The following is a 26,035-nucleotide window of genomic DNA, read 5'->3' on the forward strand; positions in this document are numbered from 1 at the left end:
CTGGCACTCGGAACCGGGGTTATGGGTCTGCTTCCAAGGGAGTCGGGCAAGTCCTGATCTTTTGGAAGCAGAGATCATGACAGCACCCCCCCTCAAGGCCCCTCCCAAACCGGGCTTCTCCGGGGGTTTGGGCTTGTTAGGAAATGTTCGATGAAATCTTTTGATTAGACGAGGCGCGTGGACATATTCTGCAGGTTCCCAGGATCTTTCTTGGGGACCGTAGCCTTTCCAGTCAATCAGGTAAAATAGTTTAGATTTGGAGATCTTGGAATCCAGGATGCTTTTGACTTCAAACTCGAGTTCTCCATCAACTAGAATGGGTTTTGGAGATGTAGTTAGTCGGGTTTGAGGTTGCACGGGTTTTAATAGAGAGACGTGGAAGACCGGATGTAGCTTCATGTGAGGGGGCAAGTCCAACTTGACCGCTACTGGATTTACTATGGTAGTGATGGTATAGGGACCAAGGTATCTTGGGTTGAATGTGCGTGGTCCTTTTAGAGGTAGATATTTGGTGGATAACCAGACTTTATCTCCTACTTGATATTGGGGGGCTTCCTTCCGATGTTGGTCTGCTCCTTTCTTGTATTGTTCTTTAGCCCTTTTAAGGTGAGAAACGGCTTCCTTAAAGTCTTGGGTGATTGTAGAATGCAGGTGGTCTACTGCTGGTGTTCCAAGATCTTGGAGTGGATCCAACTCCGAGGTTCGAGGGCGACTACCGTATAAAAGAAAAAACGGGGTTTTCCCAGTTCCCGAGTGGACAGAGTTATTGTAGGCATATTCGGCTATCCAAAGGATATCTTTCCAAGTTTTTTCAGTTTGTTGTAGCATGCAGCGCAAATACTGTTCCAGAGTATGATTGGTCCTCTCGGTTTGTCCGTCGGTTTGAGGGTGGTGGCTGGTCGAAAGTCTCACATCAATTTGAGCCGACCGACAGCAACTTCGCCAAAAATGAGAAATAGACTACCTCGATCCGAAATTTGAACTGAAGGAAAACCGTGCAGTCGGACGATGTTTTCGAGAAATTCTCGGGCCAGAGTTGCTGCTGTTGGTAAGCCTTTGAGTGGAATGAAATGTGCCATCTTGGAGAATAGGTCCACGATTACTAGGATCGTATTGTATCCGGAGCATGGAGGTAGATCGGTGATGAAGTCCATAGAAAGCGTATGCCAAGGGCGAGGCAGGATGTCAATAGGGCGTAAGAGGCCGGCTGGTTTTTCCTTTCGACTCTTGTTTTGGGCGCATACTCCACAGGACATTATAAAGTCTCTGATATCTTTTTTCCAAGACGGCCACCAGAAGTAGCGCTTGATCTTTTCCGAGGTCTTGGTCATACCAGGATGTCCTTCCATTAAAGAATCGTGATAACAAGAGATTACCTTTTTCTGTAAATCTGTGCTGGGCAGGTATAACCGTTCTTGGAAATATAATAGGTTGTCCTTCACCGTAAAGTCCTTTCCCTGCAGATGCCAATTCTGTATGTCTGCTGGAGTTACCAGTAGCCTGGCTTTATCCTTAACTTCCTCTATGGATTGTGTGGCGATTACACCTAGAATTCTTTGTTCTGGAATGATAGGTACAGGTTTAGGATTGATCAAATGTTCTTCCACTCCCATCCGAGAAAGGGCATCAGCTTTACCGTTTTTTGTACCAGGTCGATAGGTAATTATGAAGTCAAACTCGGCAAAGAATAGTGCCCAACGGAGTTGCCTAGAGGATTGAGCTTTTGCGGTTTTCAAATATTGCAGGTTTCGGTGATCTGTAATCACAGTAACGGTGTGTCGGGCCCCCAGAAGATAATGCCGCCAAGCCTTAAAGGCGGACTTGATAGCTAGAAGTTCCTTATCAGTAACAGTGTAATTGATTTCAGGAGGCGAGAATTTGCGGGACCAAAATGCCACGGGATGCAACTGATTGGTTACTGGGTCCTTTTGTAATAGAACTGCCCCCATGGCAAGGCTCGAAGCATCAGTTTCAACGATGTAGGGGAGTTCTGGGCGAGGATGTTTTAAGATCGGTGCAGAGATAAATCTAGTCTTCAAATTCTGGAAAGCTTGTTCCGCCTCGGTAGACCATTCAAAACGTTTGTTTTTCTTTAACAAGGCGGTGATGGGCTGGACTATTCGAGAGAATTCGGGGATAAACCTGCGGTAAAAGTTAGCGAAGCCTAACATGCTTTGAACACCTTTTACGGAGGATGGCGATGGCCATTTGAGAATTGCATCGACCTTCTTTGAATCCATACGCACTCCGCTAGGTGATAATATGAATCCCAAGAATTCAACTTCAGTCACGTTGAAAACACATTTTTCCAACTTAGCGAAAAGTTGTGTTGACGCAATCTCTCGAGGACCATTTTCACGTGTTTCCGATGTTCAGTTTCCGATGAAGAATAAACGAGGATGTCGTCAATGTAAACAACAACACACACATCTATGAGCTCTCTGAGGACATCGTTCATAAAATATTGAAAGGCGGCCGGGGCATTGCAAAGTCCGAAGGGCATGACCTGATATTCAAATAGCCCATACTTGGTGCGGAAGGCCGTCTTCCATTCATCGCCCTCTTTTACTCGTACCAAGTGGTAGGCTCCTCTAAGATCCAGCTTTGTATATAGGCATGCTTTTCTGACTTGGTCCAGGAGTTCAGGGATCAAAGGTAACGGATATCTATTCTTAACGGTGATCTGGTTCAGGGCGCGATAATCTATACAAGTTCTAAGGTCCCCTTCTTTTTTTGGAATGAAGAACAAAGCTGAGGAAGCAGGGGACTTGGAAGGACGAATAAACCCATTTGCTAGGTATTGATCCAGGTATTGTCGGAGGTGAAGATTCTCAGGCTCGGTGAGGGCATAAATTCTACTACAAGGAGGAGTAGATCCAAGTATCAGGTCTATCTGGCAGTCATAAGACCTATGAGGAGGTAGAGAGTTAGCCTGATCCTTCCGGAAAACATCTTGGAATTCTAAGTATTCAGGAGGTAACTGGGGAGCCTCCGAGGAAATTGCTGCCAGTGCAACACCAGGTCGAGGGTGACATGTAGAGACACATTCTGGAAACTGAACCATTCTTGCTTGCCAAGTGATCTGAGGATTGTGCTTCTCTAACCAAGGAATTCCTAGAATAATCTGGAACTGAGGGGCCTTGATCACATCGAACACGATCTTCTCATGGTGTCCATCTTGACTTACTAGCGTCACTTCTTGGGTGGTATGCGTTACTGGTCCGGAGGCTATCTCCGTACCATCCACCGTAGTAATGACGTCCTTTACAGCCTTTGGACAAAGAGTCAGATTCATCCTCAAAACCATTTCATGATCCACATAATTGCCGATGGCACCGCTGTCGACGTAAGCTTCAATCGCATGTAATCGATCCGGATGTTCAGGGCTAATGAGGACCATAGGTATCACGAAATGCGAGGTCACGGAACTGGTTTTAACGCTAGGCAAGAGGACCTCTATTCTTGTCGGGCGAGGTCGTTTCCCTGCTCGGAGTTTGTGACCCTGGTAACTGCAGCTCCTACTGCCTTCTTGGCTGGTTTCACCGGACAGTCTCGAAGAAAGTGTCCCGAGTTTCCGCAATAGAGGCATAATTGCAGCTGTTTTCTCCTTTCCCGCTCCTTTTGTGTTAGTGGTCCTTTCAGGCCCCCTATTTGCATGGGTTCCCCGGAGTCTACTCCTTTGGTAGGAGTTGGTGGTTTGGAAAATACTCGAGCATCAAACTTGGAACAATCGGCCTTCCTGTTCGGCAGTCTGTGGTCAATTTGAACGACTAAATCAATATAGTCCGAACAGTCTTGCGGGGGATTCACTACTTGGGCTAACACATCTTTGAGCTCTCCACGTAGACCTCTATAAAACAGCGTAATCCTTTTGTCCTCAGGCCATCGAGTTTCCACTATCAGTCTGTTGAAAGACGCAATATAAGCCAAAAGGTCTTGATTACCCTGTCGCAATGAAAGGAGCTCATTGTCCAAGGCCTGCCCCTGTGAATGTCTTGCAAACAGTTTTTCCATACTGAGCTGAAAAGCTTGAAAATCATGGAGAACCGGATCATCTTGATTAACTAGAGGGATCGACCAGTCTGCCGCATTGCCACTAAGGTACGAAAGCTACCTTAGCTTGATCAGTTGGAAAGGCTGCTGGCCGGCATAAGAAGTGCAACCGGCACTGATTAATAAATACTGCAAACCTCTTTGGGTCACCAGAAAATCGTTTGGGCGGAGCCAGAGGTACATTCCCAGGTAGGTTGATCTGCACTGGGTTCGTAGAGGATGTTGAAGGAAGATTTGCCCCTGATGCAGGTAACGGAGTTTGTCCGGCTTGTGACTGTAGCAATTGTCTAGCGAGATCGTCTGTTCGCTCCTTGGAAATAATCAGTTCCCTTCTTAGAGCATTCGTTTCCTGACGGGCTGCATGCACTTCTGCTCTTAGTTCCCCAAGTAACTGGGCTAGCTGGTCGGTATCCGAGGTTTCCATAGCGCCTGGGTGGGAGTTTTGCGGTAGGCTTTGTGTTCTGTAACGCTCACCTGATTCCCGCAGAGGCGCCGGTCTTGACTGGGTGAATGCCGTCTCTTCAAAGGTGATGTGTAACACACGGTTGGCTCTTTGGGCTGGACCTCTGTGCACTGTATGTCTGACTCAAAGAGTAAGATGTCTGCAGATAGAAAATATGGGATTAATGAACTGGGGTTATTGGGTGCCTCTCTCCTCTTCCCTTTCTCTTCACCTGTAGAACCCCAAAGGTTAACGCCCTCACCTTAGGTAAGTGAACGCCGAGCTCTCCATCTGCCTCGGGGCAGGGTGCCGTAACCAGTTTCTTCACTGGATAAGGGTGCAGGCCTCTTGACCTCAGAGGACTGCTGTCCGTCGTTAACTGCACGAACGGTAAGTTCTGGGCACTTCAAATGTCTTAAAAGTCTTTTGTAATGATATCTCTTGGTTTGCAGGGTTCCGGCGATGGAGGATGGCGGGCTGATGAGAGTTGAGGATCGAACCCGCGTGAGGAATAGAAGCGCCTGGAAGCACGTAAGTAAGCGCTTGTAGCCTGCTTCACGATGCGCACTAACTGTCCCTTTTATTTGCAGGTACAAGTTCGGAGCTTTAGAGAAGCTGAAGGGTGCTGGAATACCCACTGTATTCGGCGTGGGAAGGAGGAATGGCACGTGAGTAATAAACTTGCCCAATGTCTTTAAACGCACCTTCTTTTGTCTTTCAGATGCGGGATGCAGCGCCGAAGGCCTCCGGAGCGTGCGAAGAGCTGGTAAGCTTTTGTCTTTCAGATGCCGGAATGCAGCGCGAGGCGTTGGTGACAGCCGATGGACCAGGTAAGAGATGTGCTGCCACTGAAGACCGTAGTGCTAACCTGTTCTTTCTTTGTCTTTACAGGTGCTGCTGAAGACTGGATTCCAGGATGGTAAGCCTTTGTTCCCTTAGGCCCAAGATCAGAAGCAGAAGACACGATGAGCGTTCTGCTGCAGAGAATGCAGAATAACACAAAGCAAGATTCATCCATCGGTGTGGTTTAAATAGCCTCCTGTAGTGCTTAGGTGTCTCCTTCCACAGCCACGCCTAGGTAAGAAAAGAGTTCCTGCTTTCCAGAAGAGTTCCAGTGTTCTGAACCTAGGGAGTGGCTCCTGCCCCACCCAACAGGAAAAGTAGTCCCAAACAGAAGAGGATCAGGGGTTCAACTGGCAGGTAAGTCCACCCAAGCATTATGAGCCCGGCGCTTCCAGCGCTGGGACTGGGCATCTTTATGAGCCTGGTGCCACTGGCGCCAGGACAGGGTCCAAAAGGTCCCAATTGGGACTGCCTGGCACTCGGAACCGGGGTTATGGGTCTGCTTCCAAGGGAGTCGGGCAAGTCCTGATCTTTTGGAAGCAGAGATCATGACAGGACCGGAGCACTTTGTAAAAAAAACATCCAAAAAATGTTTTAAAAAATGTGTCCTTCCTCTCTTTCTTGCGTGGGGCCCGGCACGCGGCCGTAACCCCGCCCACCTTGGCTCCGCCCCACGCATCGCCCATCAGTCCTTTTCTATTGCCAGGTCAGAGACCTATTAGCAATAACAGAGGAACCTTATTAGAGGGGATGGCGGGCGGGCATATGGAGGAAAGGGGACTATGGACTAGGAGTAAGGTGGTCACTACGGTGAGTAACCTAGTTATACTCCTACGTCCCATCCCCTTTCCTCCATACTTATGGGAGATTCCCAAGCATGCCTAACAGGAACCAAGGGTGGATGGAAATACTCCTTACTGAAAAAGGTTCTTCAGCACAGCCTGACCAAACTGAGCATCAGCTCTTTAACTCCTGTCAAGACAATAATGCTTACAAAAAGCAGATGGGAGGCCCAAGTAGCTGCCCTAGCAATGGACTCCCAGGGGACATATTTCTGAAAAGCAACCGCGGCTGCCTTGCCCCGCACCAGGTGTGCATGAATACCCTTAGGAGGTTTCAGCCCTTGGACGGTGAAAGACTCTGTAATGCAGGCAGTGAAATAGTCGCTTTAGACACCTGCTTACCCTGAGGGTTACCAAAAGTCACAAACAGTTGAGAAGAACTAAGCTCAGAGGTTCTGTCCAGATAGAACTTAAGAGCCCTTCTGACATCGAGACAATGCAGAACCCTTTCTGCCTCTGGGGTAGGGTTCGGAAAAAAGACTGGCAGGGAGATTGACCGATTCAGATGGAATTCAGTTACTACCTTTGGCAAGAAAGCAGGATTTGTCCGTAGGACTACCTTATCCTTGTGAAAGACCAAAAAGGGATGCTCCACTGACAAGGCCTGGAGCTCACTCACCCGCCTCGCTGACGTGACGGCGACCAACAAGGACACTTTCCAGGATAAGTACTTGAGGTCCACCGTGGCCATTGGTTCAAAAGGCTTATGGCACAACGTCGTGAGGACTAAATTTAGATCCCACGGCGTGTACGGACTACGAATTGGAGAGTAGAGGCGTGTCAAGCCTGCAAAATGCCTCTTAACCACTGGATTACACAGTGAGTAAGAACATTGGTCCGTAGAAAGATAAGCGGAGACCGCTGAAAGGTAAGTTCTGCATGACAGAACGTGAACACCCGACTCTGCTAGGAAGGTTACGAAGGACAGCATTGTGTCAATTCTAGCCCCCTTGGGTCCAACTGTTTTTCCAAACACCAATGACAGAACCTGAGCCATTTACTTCTGTATTGGGGTCTAGTCGAGGGTTTTCTGGCTGCCTGGATAATACGCATGTTATCCGCAGACAAGTTAAGATGTTCTAAATACTTGAACTCAGGCACCATGCCGCCAAGCTGAGCGATTGTGGGGTGGGGTGCCACATCTGCTGTTCCCCCTGATGAAGAAGATCGGGGGTCACTGGTAACCTGATCGGCAGATACACCGACAGGTGTTGAAGTTCTGAGAACCAAAACCTGCCCGGCCACCGCGAGGCTATGAGTAGAAGGGAATAGTTCACAGAGTTCTTTAGCTTCCAAATTGCTCGATAGACTAGAGGCGGGAAGGCGTAAGCTCTCATGTTGTGCCATGGAATCTCAAGAGCATCCCCCAGAGAGGAGGCTCCCAGCCTTCCCTCTGGACGCATACTGAGGAAGCTTCTTGTTTACCACCGTAGCGAAGAGGTACACCTCCGGTGTGCCCCAACGCAAGAAAATCCATGAGAGGACCTCCGCCTTCAACTCCCACTCTTAGCTGACTGTCTGCCGGTTGAGGGCATGCGCTGTGACATTCAGCTGGTCCGGGATGTGCACTGCAAGCAGCCAAACAGCATGAAGCACAGCCCACTCCCAAATCTGGATGGACAGGTCCACGAGAGGGGGAGACTTGGTTCACCCTTGCTTGTTGATGTAATACATCGACACCACATTGTCCGTCCGTATGCGGACCACCTTGTTGGCTATGATCGGTCTGAACGCCCTGGAAGTTCGCCAGAAGCTCTAAATGATTTATGTGGAGGAGCTTGTCCTGAGGCGACCAGAGATCTGAGACCTGAAGAGGATCTAACGTCGCACCCCACCCCAAGAGGGAGGAGTCCGTCCTGATCGTCACCGTAGGGGCTGGGCCCTGAAACCCTGCACACACTGACAGGTTGCTGAGAGATGACCACCATTCCAGGTCCACTCTCATGGAAGCCGGAATCATTATCAACTTGGAATCCGGGTCCACAGCCTGATGCCAAGAACTCTGAAGAGCCATCTGGGTCCGCCTCATCTTGAGACGAGCAAGAGGAAGAGCCGACATGCACGAGGCCATGAGGCCCAGAAGCCTCTGGAACCACCAGGCTGACATGCTCTCTGACTGCGCAAACATCTGAAACGTGGCTAACAGATCTCTGTTAGGGAGAATTCTCTGTAAGGCTAAATTCCCAAACCTAGTGAGTCCCCCAGCAGCTTTGCTGTATTTTTGAGGTTTATTTTTTTCTCTCCTGCTAAGAGTGAGATTCTTTTGCTCCCACTCTTAGACATGATTTGAGGTGTTCCTTTAACTTTCCATGTGTTTTATGGGCTATGGGGTCTTTTACTCCATAGGGTCTCAAGTGTTTTTTTGATGTGGGTTACACAGCACCCTCCGTGCCGTAACCCAGGGGTGTTGTAGCGACCTCCCAACATAAACTCCATACCTTGGGACTGACTACCGTCTCCCAGGGCATGTAAAGTCACCATTGGCTTTGCTAGTCCCAAATTATGAACAGAAACCAGTACAAACCATTATATTGTGGACGTACTGGTCGGGGCAATTCGATTGCCCCGGGGTCTGTTGTTCGAAGGGACAAGTCTCCGTCCCCCCTGATCGAGTTTTGGCTGGTGGCAGTGGATACTACTTTTTATATTCGACCGCAAATATATAACTCTATGGGATTTTCCCATTGATCGAGGCTACCAACTTTAATTATTTAATTCTTATAGCCTCGAACATACCGCCGGTTTATTTAATATCAATTCACCGGTTGGTATTTTTTTGCCAGAACTCGATTCTAAAATGGCGTTTGTGTTCTCTTCTGTGACTCCAACCCAAGTCGAGCCCTTTGTTCCACTTTTTGGCGGGCTTCTCCACAGAAACCTCCAAAAGTGGTGCCACTCTGTCTGGGTACCACAGGGGGTGTGGGAGAGGGTTTAGGCACCCTGGACCGAGTTACCTTGGTAACTCAAGTCGCACTCTTGTGTGATTGGCCCAAGTGGTGAGCCGGCCGGCTCACCACTTAGCATGTTTGATTGACAGCTAGGCTGAGTGAATGGGGGTGTGCTGCATAAAAGCAGGGCTTTGGGGACTGGAACTTCAGAAGTCGCCACAGGACCTAAGAATCCGAGGAGGGAGAAGCTGAGCCGACCTGCAACGACGACACCATCGGTAGAGCCCTGCTGAACCGTCTCACCAATTTTCCCGACGACAGAGGAGATCTCCAGTCCGGAGAGTCTTCTTCCTTTGACTGGTGGGGATAACCAGTTTCGCCTTCTTTTCACCTTCCTGGAACATCTCGTGGCCGCCTTGCCCGTGCCAAGCACCCCGGCAATACCACGGTTTACCACTACCGCGAAGAGAAGGGTAGTACCTTTTAACCGGAGGACTCCGCGGCTGGTTTCCGGTCAGGTACACTCTGCAGTCGATCGTGTTCCAGCGAAAACCCAGGAAAATCAAGTCCTGCGAGACCATCATGGAAGATTTCCGCAAGTTCAGCGACAGCCCAAGATGGAACAGGAGCTGAAGGAAAGACTGAAGAAAGATTGCCCGCTGCTTTCAACGCAGAAGGGCTGCGTAAGAGCCAGTCGTCCAAATACGGATACACATGGATACCCTGCAGAAGAAGATAGGCCGCAATCACCGACATCATCTTCGTGAAGACACACGAGCTGAGGCCAGAAGGAAGCACTCGAAACTGGAAGTGCTCCTCTCCCAAAGAGAAACGGAGAGATCTCCTATGTGGATTCCAAATCAGAATATGCATGTACGCATCCTGAAGATCTACCACACTGAGCCAATCGACCATCTGCCAGGAGGACCGTATCTGGCTGGGCGTGATCATCTTGAATTTCTCTTGGGGTAGGAAAAGATTGAACTGGGAAAGGTCTAGGATGGTGCGCAGGCCAGCCTTGTTGGGTTTGGGCACCGTAAACAGCCAGGAATGGAAGCCCTCCCCTCGTTCCCCGAGAAAGTTTCTGAACCTCGGCTTTGAGGGAGGGCGAGCCCGACAGCTGAAAAAGAGGGTTGAAGGGTGGGGTAGGTGGTAGGGGTAAGCGGAAGCCCGCTCGAGCGACTGACGAGACCCATCTGTCTTCGGTGATGGTCTGCCACGCCTCCCAATGAGACGCAATGCGTCCTCCCACCGGGGTCTCGTGCGAGCGCGGAGAACCCTCATTTTGTAGGTTTTTCGGTGGTGTTGCCACCTGAACCTGAGGAGGAGGCTGAGGAGCTGGAGAAAAACCGAGTTGCCTACGGCGGTTATTCCCCGAAGGGGTATCCACTCTACGAGATTTCCAGTCAAGGCAGCGCCTAAAGCCAGAGGAGGGTCGGCTTTGCGACAACAGTCTCTGGGTTTTGAAAGGGGTCTTAACAAGGACCGACAAGGACTTAGCTGTCTGAGTGCTATCCTTCGTCTTGGTGAGCTCTACATCTGTTGTAGAATGAAAGAGCTCCTTACCATCGAACGGAAGGTCCAACACCCTGTCTTGCACTTCTTTTGAGAAGTTAGTGGCATGCAGCCACGCCGGCCGTGAGGTATAAAACCCCAGCATAAGGCCCCGTGCCGAGGTGTCTACGTGATGAGCCGCAGCCTTCAGGAGATCCTGGGCCAAGACCCTGGCGTCGGATAATCCCGCCTTAAAGTGTTCCAGCTTTTCGACCGGGATGAACTCCTCAAACTCCGACAGACCTTTCCACATCCGCATATTAGCCCCCGCTCACACCAGTTCGGCATTGGCCTAACTGAGCTGCAAGGCCCAAAACCTGAGTAGCCGTCGTGGAAGAGGATGATGCAGGCCTGGACTGCAAAGTGGCCGCAGCCACCACTGTGGAGGAGGGGAGCGGACAAGACGACAGGGCCACCTCTTCCGAAGAATGCAGCTTGTATCTTATTGACGAAAAGTCCAGAGAGTGGCTTTTCCTAGATCCTGCGGACCTCGGCCAGAGCGTTCTTCTGCAAGAACAGGCCGGTACGCTCCAAAGGAGACAGGGTGAATGCCCCAGAAAGCATACCCTCCTGCGGAGCGGGTGCCTCGGAACATCTAAGAAGCACATCATGTCCAGTACCCGGTCATGAAAAGCTCTAATAGAGCGGGGCAGGTCCTCGTTGTCCTGATCGCCTTGCGCATCCTCCGACAGGTCAGGATCCTGCTGAGCCATGTCGGCGCTGCCTTGTCCACGGGGGGCAATGGGGGCAAAGGCGGAAGAGTCGGGGAAGGCACCGTAGGCAAGGGAGGCGCCAGCGGAACCACCAGAGGAACGGGTGGAGCCGGAGGCACGGGCAGACGTATCTCCCTAAAAAGCCCTTTGAAATATTCCCTCATGGGGTCGGTACGCATAAGCGTTTGAAATTTACCGAAAAAAAGTGTCCTCCAGGGACTGCTTTGGAACCTGAGGAGGCCTCTCATGAGGATAATTCCAGGGACGTAACAGGGAAGGGTGCCACACCGACCCCTCCACCGACGTATCCACATAAATCAAAGGTGCCGACCCAGCAGGCAACGAAACATTGTGCGAAAGGGGCATCCGGGCGTTCCAATCATAAACTGGCCGATAAGGATGCGCACAAGGAACTCTATGTTCACCCACGGAACCAAGCCCTACACCTGAGGCCGATGGCGTAGTTGTAGGGGTAGCACCCAAAATGGCCGCCGCGGGAATGGGGAACTGCGGCACATGAGGAAGTGAGGCAGGGGTCCCAGTCGATGGATCAGGGGTCTTAACTTTAGCCTTAACATAAGGAACCTCGGCAGAGCCGGTACTATGAGGCCTGGAATGTTTCTGCGACATATCAACCACCAAATTAGCCTTCCCAGGAAGGACCTCGGCACTGCCGGTAAAAGAAGAATTTTCCTTCTTTGCCCCCTCAACAGATCTGGTGTTGCCGCAAGAGCGGGAACGGTGAGAAACAGCCTTCACCGATAAGGCCTTTTCAGGCCTCCAATGTTGGTAGCTTTAGCCTCTGTACGAGGGACCTCGGACCCAGGCCCGGTAACAGCCTTATCCGCGCGGGCCTCGAACACCCGCTCAGTGACACCAAGCCCAACCAAGGCCTAGGGGGGCACCCCGGTCTTATTCTTGAGGGAAGTCGATAGAGAGGCCTCAGAGCAAGCTCCGGTACCCCATGACTCAGTAGAACTGGGTCTACAAACAGCCCCCACAGGAGGGGCCTCAGAGCGTGCTCCGGTATCCACAGGCCCCTTACAGAGACCCTCTGAGAAAACCCTGGTACAATTATTAGGCCCAACGGGCACCTCAGGGCAGACCCCCGGTGACAGAGCGATCAACGCTCCTCCCGGCAAGGGAGGAACCTGGAAAGGTATCCCCCGGCCGGGGTGCTCTGAAAAGTAAAGAACTTACCGGGCGTTTCTTCTTTTCGTCAATCAACGCCGAAAATGCAAAGGAGGAGTTCGTCGGAACACCTCCTCCCACTGCTCCAACCAACGTTGAAGTGCCCGGACCGAAAGGGAGTCGCAGTAAAAACATGAGTCCCAACGGTGATCCGGACCCAAACACTCTAAACAAAGAGGATGGGGATCCGCCCTCGCAAAGCGTCGGTGACAGGATGAACAATCTGGAAAGTCTAGTTTGAACGACAGACTATTACACGATCGCTAGCGAGGGCCAGAGAGGAAAAAAGGGAAGAAAATCTTACGAGGATGCAAGTGCGTCCAGTCCCGAACGAGTGGAGAAAAGGACTGATGGGCGATGCGCGGGGCGGAGCCAAGGTGGGCGGGCTTACGGCCGCGTGCAAGAAAGAGAGGAAGGACACATTTTTGAAAAAAAAATGTTGATGCTTTTTACAAAGTGCTCCGGTCCCGTCCCACAGGACGTAGAGATGTCCCATAAGTATGGAGGAAAGGGGACGGGACGTAGGAGTATTAAGACTTTCTAGTAAATTATTATGGAAAATCTTTATTCTGTACCAACTGGGAGCTTTTCACACGGTCTGACTGACTTATGGAAAGCACCATCCATTTCACAACAAGAAATAAGTTCCACTGAGATTTCCCTCAGAATCTCCCTACTTTCAGACAGGAGAAACAAAAAGGAATAATTACGTTGATCTTGAGTTGCTGTGCAAGTTGCACTAGAATGAAACTCACCTCCCTCCTTACCCGGTTCTTTGGCAGTGAAGGAGGAGCTACAAGGATGCTTATCATGCTGTGCTGGGTCTAAGGCAGCCAGGCAAAAAAAATAATTATAATATATATTTGTTTACAAAAATAAATAAAACAAATTAAAAAAATATATATATAATAATCGGTATTTGTTGCCACTAAATCGGTAGGCAGTAGGACTGCTTAAAAAGCGGTATCCTACCGCCTAAATCGGTAGGGTTGGTTAGTATGGTGTTAGCTTATTAGCGCAGGTTTTTTAGCGCGTATGATTACATTTGGGAGAGGTTAGCCGCGAGTGAGGAGAGCGCAACGGGGCTCTGCTCCAGCGCTCAGCTGGAGACAGTGTAGGAACGGATGTTTTTGCTACATGTTAACTTCCAAATACAACCGCCAGGAGCTTGGCATCATTGACCGTGGGATTAGTGTGTTAAGAGGAGTTGGGCCGTAAGTACACAGCTAAGCATCAGGAGCGTTAACACTCATTCAGGGATCAACGGCAGAGCCTCAGTCAGGACTCGCCAACTACTGACAGCAGGACCCCACCTCAGGTTCCAAACACTGCAAAGAATAAGGTAAAGTGACGGGCTCAGTCCTAAGTGAAACTGAAAAACTCCAGGGGTCAAAGACCAAGGCGTAAGCTCCCAAGAGACGGCCACAGTCCCTGGAAAAACTGACCAGTGTACACTGAGAGCCATGCCTAGCTACAAAAAGAAATAAAGAGACGGGGTAACCCAGGTATTCTGGGAATAAAATGGCACAGACAGACAGCATGAGTAGGGATTACTCAGATGAGGAATCCCACGCCCTCATGTAAGTGGCATCCGGATGAGCCAAGCCATCCAGAGGGTTATGAGTGCCATGGAGGCCCGCTGCGGGAGAGTAGGGGCATCATGGAAGACCTTGTGGCCTTCTCTCAGGGCATGGCTGAGTTGAGGAGAGAGGCACGCAGGGAAAGAGGAGGAAGAAAGAAAACCTGCAGGGTTTGGCGTGCCCAGACCCTCCCTGCACTCTCTGGGTTCGCCACACCGGAGAAAGGGTGTCAAAAGAAAGGCAAGGTCATGGGCCAAACACAGCTGTGATACTTCAGCAGAATCCTCTGAGGTGAACCGCATAAGCAGTGAGAATTCTGAGGACGGGAGTACGCAAGAGTCAGAAGACTCCATGCCAGGGGATGCACCCAGAAGCAAAAAAAGCACACCTATGGGCGAGGTGCCTAAGAGGGACGAATTTGACCCAGATGCTGCAATTCATCTGAGGTCCTCTGAATGGAAACCCCCAGACAATATCACAACATACCTCAAGAAAAGACTGAGGGCACCACTGAGCAAGGAGGCGAGAAATAAGCTGAGGGCGGAATGCCCCAGACCCAGGGTGTGCCAGACAGGGTGGCGGAGACCCCGGAGATTGATGACCGTATTGCTGACCTTCATGGGAAGGGATGGTAAAGACATCAAGAAGGGCATCGACCACTCCTGGAGGACATGCCAAGATAAATTGCTTGATATCGTAGGGCCAACCACGAGGATATGGCAGCTGGTGGAGGAGGCCAAGCAGAGAAAGGAGCCTATAGACCCAATAGTCTTATAAAGGCTGGACCCAGAGGGCAATATGCCTGATGGGGAATGCAAAAAGTGCCATTGCATCAGAAAGAAGGCGCTCGATCCTTATGAAGAACCATTCCAAGTTAGGAGAGTGAGCCCTAGCAGCAGCTGCAAGGGGTAAATTGTTTGGCAAAACTTTCATTAAAGATATAGCGAAGTTTGCCAGTACATACGCCACATTGGACAAAGCACAGGCCTCCCTAAAGAAGATCTTCGGGAGGTAGGTTTTCGACAGGGCTGGCAGAGGCCACTCGGCCAGCCGTTACTCTCAATACAGGCCCTCAGGCGACAGAACTTACTGGAGAGAACAGGACGATCGAAGAGCCAACCCCTTCTTCCCATCCAGGGGAAGGGGTAGACACTGGAGAGGCAACACCAAGCACCAGCAGCAAAACCCCACAGGTGAGTTCAGCCTCTAATAGAGGGCTCACAGAACACATTCATCCCGCCAGTAGGGGGTGGGGGGGAGGGGCTGTCAGAGCATATAAGAAGGTGGAGAGCGATAGCCCCAGACATCTGGGTTTTACAGTCAGTAGGTAGTTTCCTTTGTCAGGTTCCGGTACAGGAATAGTTGCCCAGACCAATCAGGCTCAGCAAGGAAGACAAACTGTGACTAGATGGTGAGCTAGAACAGTTAAAATTAAAGCAAGCTATCGGGCCAGTACTCAGAGATCAAAGAGGTTTTGTAAGCAACGTGTTTGGAGTAAAGGGCAAACACAAGGTCAGACCCGTGATCAACCTCAGGGCACTGAACAGGTTTCTAATATACAGACACTTCAAGGTAGAGGGCATCCATCTGCTGAGAGACATACTCCAGAAGGGAGACTGGCTAGCACGGATAGACTTCAGGGACGCATACCTGATGGTCGCATTCATCAGAGTCAATGTCAACTCCTTCAGTTCCTTTGGAGGGATCAGAAACGGGAGTTTATATGCCTCCCGTTCGGGCTAGCATCAGATTCGTGGTGCTTCACGAAGCTGATGAAGCCAATAGTAGGGCACCTCAGGCAGCAAGGTGTCAAACTGATCATATACCTGGACGATATATGCATTATGTGCCAGGACAAGGGTTTACTGTTGGAGCAGGTGAAGAGCACGACAGACCTGTTGCAACACCTGGGGTTCCTAGAGAATTGGGAGAAATCAAAGTTGATACCAGCCCATTCGATGGAATTTCTGGGTTTTATGGTGGGCACGCTCAGTTTACCTCTGGTGAAAGTAAACTCCATCAAGAGGGAGATAAAGACCATGTTGTCAAAGGCAGACTTATATATAAAAGGACTGGCCAGATAAGTAGGCCGCCTCATCTTCGATACACTCCATTTTGCCAGGGCCCCGTCATTATCGGGTATTACATCTGAAGATAAAACACATCAGGCAGGGCCTGTCATATGACCAGAAGGCCCCCATTTCGCAGGAAGAGAGGACGGAGCTAGAGTTGTGGTATCACCACAAGGAAGCGTGGAATGGCAGGGCGATATTCGACTCCTCCCCAGACCAGACCATAGTATCGGATGCCAGTCGCTGGGGGTCCGATGCAACACCTGGATGACCGGAGTGTGGGCGGTGGTCCGAGAACAAGCTTGCCCTCCACATCAACTGCCTAGAGGAGTTGGCAGGATCTTTCGCAATAGAATGCTGGACACAGGGTAGGGTGAGGTGCTCCATTCTTCTCAAGATGGACAATGGGTCTGCGGTCAAGTACATCAACCGACTGGGCGGAACAAGATCCAACATGCTGGCAGAATTGGTGAAAAGAATTTTGGCGCACTTATGCCTTCAGATACGAGTCAGTGTAATGGCAGAACATTTACCAGGTGCACAGAACCAAATAGCGGACTGGAATTTGAAACACCTGAGGGACTCCAGCGATTGGCAACTGGAGGAGGCAGTCTCAAGAGATCATGAGACGGAGGGGGCCCCCGTCAGACAGACCTGTTCGCCTCGCGACTGCACAGGAAGTTGCTGAGGTTCTACAGCTGGAGACCCGATCCGGAAGTGACAGCTTTCTCCAGGTGTGGGGACCAGCAGCAGATTATGCGTTCCCTCCTTTCGCTATAATACCACGAACGCTAGCACAAATCAGGAGACAGAGTTCAAGTTATAATGGTGACCCCGATTGGAGAGATCAAGCGTGGTTTCCAGACCTCTTGGAAATGTCGTACGAGTCGCCAATGCTACTACTGCAGAGGGAAGACATTCTGCTGGGCCCGACAGGGGACAGACACCCACTGGTTCAAGCAGGGAGTCAGACTGGCAGCGTTGGCGATTTTGGGAGAACCTGAGCCAAGCTGGGCCTTTCGGGATAGGCTCAAGAATTATCAGTGATTCCTGGGCCAAAGGAACCAGCAAAGCATATAGAGGTTCATGGCAACAGTGGTGTAATTGGCGTATGGAGAGGGACGAACATCCCGTTCAAACAGATATAGTGCATGTGGTGAACTTTGTAGCGAATGAAGCGGCTCAGAACAAAGCCTACCGAATGATTAACGCTTCTAGGTCGGCAATATCAGCCGGACACGAGTATTTCGAGGGTAGTGCGATAGGCGAACATCTGCTAGTATGTAGATTAAAGGGATTAAGAGTTTGAGACCTCCAACCCCGAGATATTCACGACTTTGGGACGCGACTGTAGTTTTGAGAAAGTTTGAGTCATGGCCTGACAATGAAGACCTATCCAGAAAGGCTCTTTGGGCATAACGAGCTACATTGCTATGCTTAATTTCTTGTAAGAGGGTTTCAGCTGTTAAGGCTTTGGAAGTAGACAGGAAATCCTTTTCTCCTACTTGAGTAACTTTTTTATAGGAAAGAGGACTAAGACAGGAATAATAACTGTAGAATACTCAGCATTTCCAGACAGACCCAGGTTATGTCCGATTAGATGCCTTATGACGTATGAAAGTGTGGCAGCTTAGCATAGGCCAGCAGGGGAATCCCAATTATTGATAGCAGTAAAGAAACCTTTCAGGATGGTGGCATCAACTACATTAGCGAGATGGGTGAGATGGTGCATGAGCCAGGCAGGGATTGATGTTGCTCATTTCGGTGCACATTACGCTAGAGGAGTCACAGCATACACAGCGTTCAAAATGGGAGCTTGCTTAGAGGATATTATGAAAGCGGCAGACTGGTCTAATGAGTCAACTTTCAAAAAGGTTTACTTTAGACCAGTGGATCAAGTAGCGGCGTTAGTGGTACGTAAGCTTTAAACAAGCATAATCCGATCCTCTGACTCTTGAAATAAATTCGTAATAGAAAGTCATGATTCTATTAAAGACACAGAGGTAAAGGATTATCCCACCGTTGCAATGGTGCAGATAGTTAGAATGAGGACTGAAAGTTATATATATATGATCATTTTATTGTCAATTAATGTGTGTAAACACATTTTCTACGTTGCCCACCCATTATAAAACAGTTGGTTCAGTGATGCTGTTTAATTTTTTAATAGGTGCAGATTCGAAACCTTCCGGTTCCTTTAAGAATGACAAAAGGAATTTTGGGAGTTCAAGCGTTTACCGGTTGGGATGCAGAGTTTCATTGATGACCAGCTTCATAAAGAGGAAGAAGGAAAAGGAGACAAGGTGTTTATACAAAATGGAAGTACATGATTGAACTGTTGGGATCACGTGAATTGTTTAAACCAAGGGAACACACTTCAAATTTGCACGTTTTCATGGACATTGTAGTATTTGACAGTGTGTTCGAGTTTCAGATTAACTATTGGCTGCTCGAAAAGTAAAGAGTTGAGCATAATCCTTAACCTCTGTCTTTAATAGAATCATGACTTTCTATTATAAATTTATTGAAAATCTGTATTCACCTGCAACAAAGCTCCCAACAGATACACATCTACGCTCCAAATGCTGCCATTAATCTCTAACCAACTTTGGCTTTCTGTATGCTATTGTGTCACAGTTTATTACACGGCACACGCGAGCCAGGGAACTCCTTCCCCTACAATGAGTGCTGCGCACAATAAAATGCTTTTTATTTTTAGTATACTACGGATTCTTTTTGAGTAGGCCTCCAACACGTCTCGCACCCAACCTGTGTGTCACAATGGACTAGGAACCAGGCCGGTGTGTTGTCAATTAATACTTTATTTATTATTTTAATATCAAATCAGAACAAATAGATGACAGCAGCCACTAATGTGGTGGCAACACAAAAATGCACAGACTTCTAGAAAGTAACCAGGTAAAGAGATACTGTGGTGACTCTCCTATTTTGTTTTATGAAAAGTAGTACAAAACTATTTCACTCAAATGATTACAGGAAGGTTAAGCACTCCCCCCTGCAACACTCCACCCCCCAAACAACAATTGGATTGAATTCCTTTGAATGAAGGCAGTGGCAGGGGTAACAATACAATAGGTTTTGGGGTGGTGCCCACAGATAAAAGATGGGGAACGAGTTAAGAGGGGGACATTTTGTTTTGGAGTACAATGGAAAAATGGGTTTTCAATGATTTAATACTACTGCTATGGGACAGCTCAAAAGGGAACTTTGGGCTGCTTACACTATAAGACAAATAGGGCTTCAGCTAGCTATCACGCATAGGAAATTCGATTTTAATATAGGCAAAACATGAAGAAAAAAAATAAAGGGGATGCAATTCAAAATCTGTGATCAGGGTACAGTAGGCAAAGAGATATAAAGTAGGGAAAACGTGTTTAAACAGGTGAAGTGACATTTTTAGAAAAACAAAAATGGAAATCACACTAATTTTACTTGGGCTGGAAATGACAGGCACGCTTTCAACAAGGAGAAAGGCACACAGGAACCATGGTCTTCGGTGTAAAGGACAGGGGCAACTAACAGGTAGGCTTTGGGCAAAAGGGACTACTAGCAATGGGAACAACAGTTTGGGTTTAATATGACAGATGCAAATAGGCATGACACTGGCAAATGAACATTCGCTTAGCTGGGCATAATTTAGACACAGGGATACATTTGTTTTTCCACTCACAGGGGGATTAATTCTTTTGGGCAACACTTTAATGATTATAACAATTAACAACAACACTGGGAAAAAGATTCTTTTGAACGCCAAGAATCCCGAACCTGTGAAATTCAATAGGGGAATTAATGGATTTACTTAAAAAAATACTAATATTTACACAGTCAACTGAGGGGGTTTTCAATGGGGATATGCAAACATATACAGGCAAACAAGAGATTCTTCTATGGAGAGATGGCTGAACTACACTGGCAATTTGGGGTTTTAAATGTGGAAATATTGGATACACTGCTACAAAAAAATGAAGGGCTTATGCAATTTAGGGCTGGGGTGATTGCTACTTACACAGCAAGCCTTTGTTTCAGTTTCAGGAAAGCCAGTTTCATCTCAGGACACTCTGGAAAGATAGGACAGGGGGTCTGGACACTCCACTCTCAAAGATGATAAGTTTCAGCAGCCTTCTCTCCATCCTCCTTTTTGGTCTCCCTGATTTTTGTGTGTCCTCAGCCCTAGTACAGTTCCCCCTTATATAGCAGAAATGACCACTAATTTTACAATCTAGGGGAAGTACCCTGCAATAATCCACCGCCGCCAGGATTGGACAGTTACCCTCTCTCTCTCTGCCCCCAGTCAGGACTGGTTTAGGGATTTTGGAGCAACACCTGTCTTTTCCCATTTATCACTATCCTTTGTTCTCCTTTCAACTTTTTGGCAAAAACTAGTTATGCATCTTAACTTCATACTTGTTCTAGCAACTGCCATCTGACGCATATATTCTGTTTTAGCTGATCAAGGGGAATTAAATAAGCTGACCGCCAAATCCGTACGATGTAGCATGGCCAGGTGTCACATTTTTGTAGTTTTCATAAAATGTACAACAGTTATGAATATGTAAGCTATCAAGCATATTTCTAATATCATTTTCCATCTTTTCACCGACTCACACAATTGTCACACCGTCAGATCAGCCAGAAACCTAGTCTAACTGACCATTACAGTTCCCAGAGTCACAGGTAGATGCATTTTATACCCTCAAAACCGCCTGGAAATTAAATGAAAAATGGCATGAAAATGAAATCAATCCTCAGTCCGATTGCTGCGCAAAATGCCTAAATGAAAATAGTATTTTAAATTAATTTGGAGTGTCTGTTCAGCAAATGGGATGGCTGCTTCAGCCCCCACAGCCATATGTCTCCATGGGCTCGCCTGTGACCAGAGTTTTTTTTAGGAGTCTATCTGAAGTCAGTGTGGGTTCTTTTTGAAGTGGGTGAAACAAGGACTTGCACCTTTTTGTCATGCTTCAGCCAGGGATGACACTTCCTTGAAGTCCGTGCTTTAACTGCCTTCAGGGCCAGCCAGTCTGGGGAACTGTGGAATTTCAACACCTTCAGCAGCAGATTCTATTGCAGGGTGTCATTAGATGAGAGCTGCGACATCCAGGGCTCAGAGTTGAGGCGAAAGAACACATGGCTGTCCATCAGTGACAAAATCATGCTTAAAACCATCTCACTAACCCACAAATGTCTCGACAAGGCTGCCCCACTCTACCTCTCAGAGAGAATCATCAGAAAATCATCAGCACAGCTAACTCCTTCTGCCTGGTAGTTCCTAGATTTAAACTAAAATAATGCCAGAGGGGATAGCTTCCCTGGTATGGCAGCTCAGTAACAGAACGCCCTCCCACCACACTTGAGAGCGGACCAAACCTTCCTAAAATGTAGGCATAATACCCTAAACTGGCTCATAGCCAATGATCACTGACCCAACTAAATGCCTGGCCCTACCTGTACCATATTGTATGATCTATAATGATGTATATAACTGCACATAAATACTGCAAGTTCTAGTATTTTGTTGTGACCAGTGTATGTATATAAATATTGTAATTCTGTAATCTTATTGTATATCCTGTTGCAATCATTGTAACTTGTGTCTAAAGTATACCTTGTAACCTCCTGATACTTGCGCCCAGATACCTCTGGGTTTGGTGCGCCATACAAATAAACAAAAATACAAACATACAAAACATACACACATACACACATACAAAACAACCAAACCAAACAGGGCTGAAGTGGGGCATTTCATTGTGAAGTTTTGACCCCAGCCAGAACAGGCTTTTTTTTCCATGTTACTGGTGTTTTGTGGGTGAAACATAATATACATTTGCTTTGGTCACCCCACACGTTTTGCTTTTTCTGACATTTTTCTGTGAGCAGCGATACCTTTTTCCATTGTGGCTTTTTAATGCCGTTTTTATTTGCAAACACATGTGCGGGCCCTTTCTGCTTTTTATGTTTAAAAATCCTGTTTTCCATGTCACAGGATTCTTTGATTCCTCCTTCTCGGGTTAATTACACTGCTGCTTGTCCATTGATGATAGGTAGGCCCCTTTCCACATGGCTCTCAAACTTTACATGAAGCAAAAGAAAAAGCCACACCGTTTTTGTTGCATTGTTTAAATGCCTGCTATTCATGCAAAAGGGACTTCCGTTTGGGGCCTTTAAACGCACCCCGCGATTGTTGGCGATTTCCTCGAGTCATGTTTTTGTATTTCCCTTGCAAGATGGTATTTCAGGTCTAATTTGGTATACTGCAATCATTAAGTCAATCCCTTCATAAAAGACACAGTAGTCTCTAATAACCATCAGGTACCTGGTATTTCTTTATTCCAGAATAACTATTTTTTGTCACATATAAAGTCAACAACCCATTTCCCACTGAATTTAATGAGCAAGTATATTCATAGTTTGTCTACAACCATCTCAAATTCACAATTAATATCTCATCCTCTATAGAAACAATAAGGCATTTATCAGACAAAGCTTAGGGGTAGAAAGAGTAGTTTTTCGTAATTTTATTTATTTTTTTACATTTGTAGAGCGCACTACAGCTCGAGGGATGTTCCGACACTACGACTCTTTAAGGATAATGAAGTCTTCTGGATTAGATGTCTAAGTGGGCAAGAGATCTTTTTGTATATATCTATAGTGGAATGTTGGGCTATTACACATCCCAAAATGTCATCACGCCAATGATGTAGACCCAAGATAAAAGAAAGTGATTAGATACCGTAGTTATTTTATATGTATGAATTGTGTTTTTTATTCATTGTTATGGCTTTCCTTTTTTCAAATGTATGGGAGTTTTGTTTTTAAAGCAAAGCCTGCTTACTAATACAAACAAAAAATCCCATACATTCTTTACACAAAAAGGCATAAAACAAAAAGAATATCAATTCATATTTTAAGGACAATCTCTTTTTGGAATTATTTCGCTTTTTAATGCAATTTTAAAACAGGGTTTTAATTCAGAAATCTTGTGCCCTCAAACCAAAATATTACAAGTGTATAGATTGAATTACACCGAGCCTCACTCAGAGTTTACAAGATCCGACTCAGCAACAGCATAAAAACAGCCACCATTCTACAGGGAGGCTAAGCACTCTTCATCAACGCACCCCTGCCTCGTGGTGAGCCTATATGCATCCTTAGAAACAGTCTCTTTTCCCAGCCATTGCTCGGCTTCTCTGTGTTGCCCACGAGTCTGTGTGTTGTCATCAGGTGCTTCCTGCACATGCACCCAGCACTGTCATCCAGGTTTTTCTGTTTCAGCAACCACCATCGGGGCCCGCAGCACAGAGACGGGTGCTGGGACAGCGTCAAGGCCTATTTCAGTTGAAAAGGGCCATTTGGGGGGGCACCAGAAACTGGCCCAATGTTGGCAATCAGCGTTGGTGTGTGGCCTTCAGAGCGCACATTACAAGCTGCATTTATTGGAGCCGTTCGGCGTCGCCTCGAGCCTCTGTGGTATTTTTTTTCACTACATGATGAGCCCATTGCTGACAAACGAGGACTAATCACGAGATGGCCAGCGCGCGCAGGGAGCTGAAAAACGAAACGTCCTTTTTAGGCTACATCTAGTGCTTCAGCTCCCTGCTGGCTAACCGTCTCGTGATAATCGACGGCTATAAAGGCCCTCGTCTCCGTTGTATTCACCCCACTGGTGGCACATACTTTTCTTCGCTCTATGCACAGTCGTGTTGAAATTTGCCCCCCCCCCCAGCCTCTCCAGCCAGCCCTGGTGCTAATGACCTTGGGGTTGGCTATGCCGTGCATTGACGGTCTTCTGGCGATCCCTTGCTTCCCTTTGGCCATGGTCTCAGGATGGTGGGCCGTTACCACAAGGTATGTTGCCCAACGCTATAAACACATGGACTCTGGCTGAGGTTTATAACCTCTGGGAAAGACTTCATTCTGGATATTGACTTACTTGAACAGCACCCCAACAACCAGCAGAGAAACGATCCTCTTCGCCTTTCTAAAAGGCAAAAAATAACATATGCTGTTCAATTCCCCAAATAAAGACAACAATCAAACAAAAAATGGACAAAGTTTATGGCAATGACGACACATTGGCCTCGCACCGCCATTATAATGCCAGTTTAGTACTGGGAGATTCCGGTTATTGCCCACGGCGTCTCCAAATTCCTCGGCATCGCGGTTTCAGAAGGTACGAGTTTGAAGCCACGTGCTACCGGCAGTCGGCAGCCACAGAGCACATCCACCACCCCACCGAGCCCCCGCTTCTGTCTGCTGATCTCTCTGGATGTGCCATTCGGGTCAGGGCTGCAATCTCCGATGCCGCGCTGGCGCGTTATAAATTCTACACTGCAGTAAAATAACTCGAATCGAACCAACAACGCGGTTCGGTGGCACATCGGGGACATCCAGGGAGAAGAAGAAAGCCATTTGCGGGGTGAGCTGGATAGCGCAGCAAAGCACCTGCAAACCCAGGGATGTAAAGGCCTTACAATGCAACCCAACCGGGGCGCAAAAGGAGGAGGACGCCCGCGCACGTTAGAACGACCCAATACTTAGCTCCTGGCCGTTTCTGGATGAAGGACACACGCGGATGGGGCAGCTTGCTCGCGCTTTAAGAAGTCCGTGCGCGACCATCTCCGAGCAAATATCGCCTGGAATTGTCTTTTTAGCAGCTGTCCAATCCCGCGACCGCATAACTGCCACTGCCAACTATTCAACGCCCCGTCCAGCCTCCCAAATAACGCCCGCCGCAAGGTACTCTGCCGGAGTGCGAGTGTATAATATATGTATATTAAATATGCAAAATAAACGCGCGCGTGCCTGGTATATCATAGCTCAGTGTACGGAACGAAATAGATCCCTTCTGCGATACATTATAGACCACATAGGTCACTTTGGCATTCGATATCACGTAGACACAAAAAAATACCCCTTGGAATGGAATTCCATGGATAATGGCTTTTATCTTGTTGGTCCAATAGAAGGTGACAAGACTCAATCAGAATCATGCAACATCCCGCTCCACCCGACTGCTCAGCCACCATGCCCCGCCCCCAACAGAGCCCAAAATAAACGACTTCTTACCGTTCGGCGGCACAGCTTGGACAGTCCGTGAATCTTACTCTGGCTTTCTCCGGAAAAAGCACGCGGTGCAGTTCCTGCGCGAGTCCAGCTTTAGAGGAAGCCCGGATTGCAGAAGCAGCCGCATCGGGTTCATTTATACAATAGCCGGAGCTGGTCTTCTTCCAGGAAGGAGCGATGGTCCTTGCATAAAAGCACGCTGCCAGCCAATCAGCCCAGCATCCAACTGTACGTTACACAAGAAGAGCCGGGCTGCGCCACAGCGCCCTTTGGTGGAGCCAACCGCGACTGCACACGCCTGCTGACATAACGGCGATTACGTAAATCCAGCCTGTCCCGATACACTGAGGCACGGTGACATACCAATACAAACCTGCAGCGAAAAGCTAGGTGGCAGAGGAAACGCATACAACTACAGGTCACACAAGCTTTCATTAAATATCCTAGGTAGGCTGCGCGCCAGCAGCCCTGCATCTGCGTGCTGCCAGTGGGTCATGCACACAGAAACGAGTATGTAGTCTGACATGTCAAAGGTTGGAATCCCGTGTTTCCGAGTCAGGCTTCACCTTTATATGGTGGATAGAATTATTGAGTTGGTTAATGGTAAACACGTTTTTTTATTGTACATCCGATACCATACGACTTGCAGCAAACGCTAGAACAATACGTTTTGTTCGTAGCATGCGGTCTGCAACGCAGTTAAGTAATCCCGTACCTTGCAAATGGTGCTTGTTTTTATCTAGCTAATATTCGTGTTCATGCATATAACA

At 48.1% G+C, this 26,035-nt stretch overlaps 1 protein-coding gene across 1 annotated transcript in view; it reads right to left on the reverse strand.

Annotated features, from left to right (window-relative positions):
• Positions 1-25,531, reverse strand: part of SLC23A2 (solute carrier family 23 member 2) — a 1,453,080-nt gene extending 1,427,549 nt beyond the window's left edge. Inside the window, exon 1 of the mRNA XM_069618873.1 lies at positions 25,269-25,531. The gene's annotated coding sequence lies outside the window, so the exon portion shown is untranslated. The remainder of the gene's footprint in view (positions 1-25,268) is intronic.
• Positions 25,532-26,035: the final 504 nt, after the last annotated feature.

Source organism: Ambystoma mexicanum, chromosome 10 (assembly GCF_040938575.1).
Source record: "Ambystoma mexicanum isolate Mex_15411 chromosome 10, UKY_AmexF1_1, whole genome shotgun sequence".
Classification (NCBI taxonomy): Eukaryota; Metazoa; Chordata; class Amphibia; order Caudata; family Ambystomatidae; genus Ambystoma; species Ambystoma mexicanum.